Source organism: Microtus ochrogaster, unplaced genomic scaffold (genome assembly GCF_000317375.1).
Source record: "Microtus ochrogaster isolate Prairie Vole_2 unplaced genomic scaffold, MicOch1.0 UNK25, whole genome shotgun sequence".
NCBI lineage: Eukaryota > Metazoa > Chordata > Mammalia > Rodentia > Cricetidae > Microtus > Microtus ochrogaster.
This window is the reverse complement of record NW_004949123.1, coordinates 5272276-5278584: the sequence shown is the minus strand read 5'-3', so window position 1 is coordinate 5278584 and position 6309 is coordinate 5272276. Positions and strand designations below refer to the sequence as shown.

At 38.2% G+C, this 6309-nt stretch overlaps 1 pseudogene; it reads left to right on the top strand.

The window, feature by feature from the left end:
• LOC102002808 overlaps positions 1-3772 on the top strand; it is a 14047-nt pseudogene extending 10275 nt beyond the window's left edge.
• The last annotated feature ends 2537 nt before the right edge of the window (positions 3773-6309 follow it).

Sequence of the window (6309 nt, the reverse complement as noted above, 5' to 3'; positions counted from 1 at the left end):
CCAGCATCCTGTTCTGTTTTCTCCGCCTACCTAAGGGTTGGCCTATGAAATGGGCCTAGGCAGTTTCTTTATTAATAAGAAATCATTCACACATCAGTTAGCCATAGATACCAGGCAGTGGTGGTACACATCTTTAATAGCAACACTAGAGCAGAATATGAAGTGGGATGAGACAGGAACTCACTCTTTTTTCTCTGAATATTTCATAGAGGTGAGAACTCTCTAGTGACTTCATTGCTTTGATTTTCTCATCTTCTATGAGTCCCAATATATGACTCTGTGCTTTTAATTATTTTTTTCTGAATCTGGCACCCAACACATAAATAAATATCATTTGCCTGTGGCCTTACAGCAAATGACATAGGCCAAAGCAACACATGGCTAGAATCACTCACCCACCAGCTGAGTTTTCTATATTATCTCCTGGTGGGCTTCCCATGAATGTCCTTCTTGGACTGCTGCCAAACTAGGCACCTACCTTGAAATCCAGTCCCTTTTATTTTTCATTTCAGAGGCAGTGTCTCACATCTTCATCATCATCAGTGGCAGATTTGATGAGAAAATTGGGAATTCTTTAAGGGAAGAATTAGATAAAACGGAGAGTATTTCCCATGTTAAAAAAATAAAGGACATCGAGCCTATATTTCGTGATCCTAGAGAAGCTAAATAAGAAAATGAACCCAAAGAATAAATATCCTCCTGGATAATGGAAGTGGACAAGATTGCTGGACAGGGGCTGGGGTGGGGTGGGGAAAAGGGGGGATGGGGAGAGAGAAGGGAGAAGGGGAGAATGGGAGAGCTTGGGGAATGGGATGGTTGGGATGGAGGAGGGGTGGGTGTGGGAGCAGGGAAGTATATATCTTAATTAAGGGAGCCATTTTGGGGTCGGCGAGAAACTTGACTCTAGAGATGTTCCCAGGTGTCCATGGAGATGTCCCCAGCTAGATCCTAGGGCAGCTGAGGAGAGGGAGCCTGAAATTGCCCTATCCTATAGCCATACTGATAAATATCTTGCATATCACCATAGAAACTTCATCTGGTGATGGATGAAGCTAGAGACAGAGACCCACATTGGAACATTGGACTGAGCTCCTAAGGTCCAAATGAGGAGCAGAAGGAGGTAGAACATGAGCAAGGAAATCTTGGCCATTCTTACAGGTGTAAGATGAAATCTCAGAGTTGTTTTGATTTGCATTTCTCTGATGACTAAGGATGTTGAACATTTCATTAAGTATTTTTCAGCCATTTTAGATTCCTCTGTTGAGAGTTCTCTGTTTAGGTCTGTACTCCATTTTTTATTGGATTATTTGTTCTTTTGATGACCAATTTCTTGAGTTTTTTGTATATTTTGGAGATTAGACCTTTGTCTGATGTCGGGTTAGTGAAGATCTTTTCCCATTCTGTAGGCTATTGTTTTGTCTTGTTGACCATGTCCTTTGCTTTACAGAAGCTTTTCAGTTTCTGAGGTCCAGCTTACTAATTGTATCTCTCAGTGTCTGTGCTACTGGGGTTATATTTAGAAGTGGTCTCCAGGCCAATGCATTCAAGTGTACTTCCCTCTTTCTCTTCTATGAGGTTTAGTGTCACTGGCTTTATGCTGAGGTCTTGATCCATTTGGACTTGAGTGTTGTGTATGGTGATAGATATGGATCTCTTATCATTCTTCTACATGTTGATATCCATTTATTAAATATGTTTTCTTTTTTCCATTTTATATTTTTTGCTTCTTTATCAATAATAAGGTGTTCAAAGGTGTATGGATTAATATCCAGGTCTTTTATTCAGTTCCATTGGTCCTCCCGTCTGTTTTTATGCCAATACTAGGCTGTTTATTTGAAGTATTCTTTTCTTACTATAGTTATCCATTATTGTAAAATTTCTCTGATAGACTGTTTTCTCTTTAAAATGTTATAGAATTACCTCATTTTATGTATATTTCTTTGATCCATTGGAGAACAGCAATATTTTGCTTAAATTTTACATTATTTGCAAATATTCAGCTTCTTTTTTCTATTATGAATTATAATTTATTCTATTTTGATGAGAGGAAATGCATTACATAGCCTGTTTTTTGTTTTTAATTTGTGAGAGTTTGTCTCTCTGTGTGTTTCTGAGACCATTTAGTAAAACATACATACAAACATTTGTTTCGGTCTTATAATTTGTGACTGAATCATGTACAAGAGGTTTTGTTCTTGAAGAAAACTGTTTTGCATCTCTAAGCAATCACCAATTTCTTGAAACTCTTTGTCCAGCAATAAAACCCTGTGAAACTTCTCTTATCTGTTTTGCCATGTTAACTAGGACCTCACTATGCAGCTATAGTTCAGGTAACTCTATTGTGATTTTTTGTGTCTAGTTTATGTAAATTTAAGGATCTGGAGAGACAGTCTAGAGGGTATATACTCATGAGTACTCCTGTTTTCACACCACCACCCACGTAACAAGCTAAACATACAGCACACAGCAGTAATCACAGGTTTAACTTAGGTGAACATAAGAAAATCAATGGAGCTTGCTTTCTTCCTGCATAGTAGAGAACATAGTAAGCCAAGGTTCAGAGAAAGATTCTACTTCTGAATAGTCAGAGAGGGATAGAAAGGAACACCAGACACCCTCTTCTGCCTTCATGTGCATATACATGTGTACAGTCACTCACTCAAACGGACACATATCCACAAAAATAAACATATCATTCCCCCAAAAACTCAAAATGTATCATGAATGTTGAGACATTTGGTATGATTGACAGTAGCTGAATTTCAAGTAATTATGAAAACTCTTTAATATTTAATCATAGAAAATGAGTCTAAATATCAGGGTAATAGAAAAAAACATGCAAGGAACTTGGATATTTCTGTAAGTTTATAATAGAAATAAATATCATTCATCATTTTCACTTCATAAGATAACATTACTTTCCAGGCAACCAGACTCTTACCATCAATGGAGAAACCATTAAGACACTGGCAGATGATGACGCAGTAGTTGTCATTAATGCTGTTGAGCATTCTCCAAATGACGTCTCAAGAAGAGTCTCACCAACAACATTGCATGCCCAACATTAAACACAGCTGGAGCATTTCTGGGTGATCCTTCTAAGACAAGAAGAGACTATCTCCTGCTCAGTTCAAACAGCTAGTGCAGTATCCTCCTGCGGTTATTGATCCCATTATTTGGGAACAGGCCAAAGTGGATAACCCTTATTCTGAAAAAATAATTCCTGTCTCAGGAGTGGGTTTCATATAACTGCTTTAAAGACTAAACTTTCAAGAATGGATTCCTAAGCAACTCAGACCAGATTAGATAGCATATCTGAATTTATTATTGAAGTACAGAATTAATTTACAACTATGGCCAAAATAGCACAAAACAAAGCTAAACTCATGGATCTCTCCCACAGAACCTTATATGTCCTAATTAAATAGGAAATTCAAAAGAACCATTAATATGCTATAGAGGCCGATGAAGAAAAGTTACAGGCTCAATTAGAATCTATTGAGGGTGAACGAAATACACCTATCCAGTTCAAAGGTAGACTGAATGAACAGATGTCCTAAATCAGGATGCAGAATTATTTTGGAGCTGTAAAATCTGAGGAGTGGTATTACATAGATACAGCCCAATATTAGAAACCAAGCAGCATTTGAAACAAAAGCAAGATGGCCTTAGTAATTAGATAAGCATCATAAAAGTTTATCTAGAAGATATGAAACTGGCAGAACATGGACTGAATGAAACAATCCATAACAGAGGCAGTATATTTAGTTGACAGTTTACAAACTTGCTCCAGTTTATAAACTGTATTTTCTTGCTGCATCAGGTGTTTCTTATGATGACCATATGGACAGGAAAAAGGCTACTTTTCCTGGGTGGGGTGTTTGCAGTTCCTAAGAAATTACTGTATAGTAAACCTGAAATGATCATCACAAAGCTCTTCAAAAAGAACCTTAGAAAAATCTATATGTAAAAGTTGTATTTATTAAAGAGAAGCATACAGCACAAGCCTTTGTTCCAACTTGCAGGAGAATAATCCTTGCTGGAACTAGAAGCCTAGCTAGATTCCCAGGATGACAAGTGGTGGGTATGGTCTTTAGAAGTCTTTAGAAAATGATCTACTACTTGGGGCTGGAGAGATGGCTCAGAGGGTAAGAGCACTGGGTGCTCTTCCAGGGGTCCTGAGTTCAATTCCCAGCAACCACATGGTGGCTCACAGCCATCTGTAATGAGACCTGGTGCATTCCTTGCCAGCAGTACATTGTATGCTTAATAAATAAAATAAAATAAAATAAAATTTAAAAAAAAATAAATAAAAAAAAGAAAAAAAAAGAAAATGATCTACTAGTATCACTTTGCCAGAGCAGCATAGTTGCTTACTACATTCTAAATCTTATCCACAAACTCACAGAGAAATGTAGCTGCTGACCCCTCTCAACAAAGAAGCCCATCTTTACATAAACAGAGACAATCACAGACAACTGTAACTGGACATGATGCCAAGATCATTGGTTTATGGCTAATCTAGACCCAACTACTGCTATAACTTTATTACAACTTCTATATCTATACCTTAGGGAACATCACAGAAAAGAGGATAGAAATATTGTAAGAGAAAACATAGCTGGAAGCCCATTGTGAAACAGTCTCCTAGAAATGGTTGCATAAACCAGATTTCAAAAATAGCAGTGTTGGTTGATCTAATGGTTGTTGGGAGCAGTGAGACCCCAGATCCTGAGTTTCTTGTAACCCCCTGATCTGAGTGCCTACAACTGCTCTGAGCACAAGACCTTCAGGAGCTCCTGATGGCAGGAGAGTGGTTTCTGGTGGGTTTGGCTAGGGTGTGGCTATCTCTATATAATCTGCCCCTGAACACAAAAAAGGGGGCATTTTCGGGGAATTCAAGGATGATCCCTGTCGCTGTCTCTCTGTCTGTATGTGTCTGTGTATTTTAACCTCCAGCTCCCTTGCCCGAAGCTGGGTAATAGAGCACCGAGCACAGACACAGGGGCGTGGTGCGTGACAATGGTATTTTAATATATGTTAAAATGTTACTGTAGAAGGGGAGATATTTCACTGTGTCCTACCACTAGACAAACAATTATAAGAAACTAATAGCTATGGTAAGAGAAGAAGCCTCTTCTATGAATGGGCCCAATTATTGTTTGGAAATGCAGAGTGATAACCCTTGAAACCATATCCACACCAATTAAACAAACTCAGCAAGTTTTACATTATATATATATATATATATATATATATATATTAAAGATTTAAAATAACTACTTTGTAATATATATATGACATATATGTGTGTAATATATATATATATATATATATATATAGTTAGTTAGTTAGTTAGTTAGTTAGTTAGTTAGTTAGTTTAGGGTTATAATAAATGACAAGTGTTTACTAAATGTTCATTATGTGTCACACATTGTATATTCTTGGTCTCGTGTGGTGCACAAACTTGGAGTCTTCATTTTTACCTATTTTACAAGTACAAAAAAAAAAATAAAAGATTAAGGTCAGTCCCTTCACCCCTCACCAAAGTCATTCCTTCTAGAGAGCAGAGCTCACGCCTTGTTCTGTCTGGTTAAAAAAAAATCTATTATTTACCACTGTTCTCTGCTGCCTCTTGGGAGAAAGAAGAAGGGGAGGATAAAAGGGACGGATGGGTTCGGGAAGAGTGGATGCGAGAAGAAAGTCGCCTCTCAGAGAGGCATGATCAAAGTACAGCTAGCAGAAAAGGCTGGAGGTAGAACACGTTCTTCCTTGGAGGGCGAAGACAGTTTAAGAAGAGGGATGACTAACACAAAGCTCAGATAGAAACAGGCGGAACCAAAACACAGACTTCTAGTATAATTGGGGTGGAAGGAGAATTGGGGCAAAGGAGGATCAGAAACTAGAACATCTGGATCGCTCTGGACACAGGGAAAATCTCAGAACAAGTTTTACTTCCTACACTGGATTCCTCATAATTCAACTTTTTTTTTCCTAACTGATAAAATGCTCGTTCTGTGAAAAGGAAAACATTTGATGAGTTCTCCACTTGCCTTGTTCGCAATTTCTTCTTTTAGAAGATCTTGGGAGCAGTAGAGAGGCCGTGTGACTAGGGGACGGTGCTGTGAAATCAGAGATTCAGAGGGTAAGCACAAGAAGAGGAGATGCAAGACACATAATCAAAAATGAGCAAGAAGCCCTGTAGTCACAATCCCTGAGAGGCTAAAGCCCCAAATCTTGGAGGCTCTGATAAGAATATTACTGGGAACAATAAAGAAGGGTTCTTGCTGGGATGGTGGTTCATCCCTG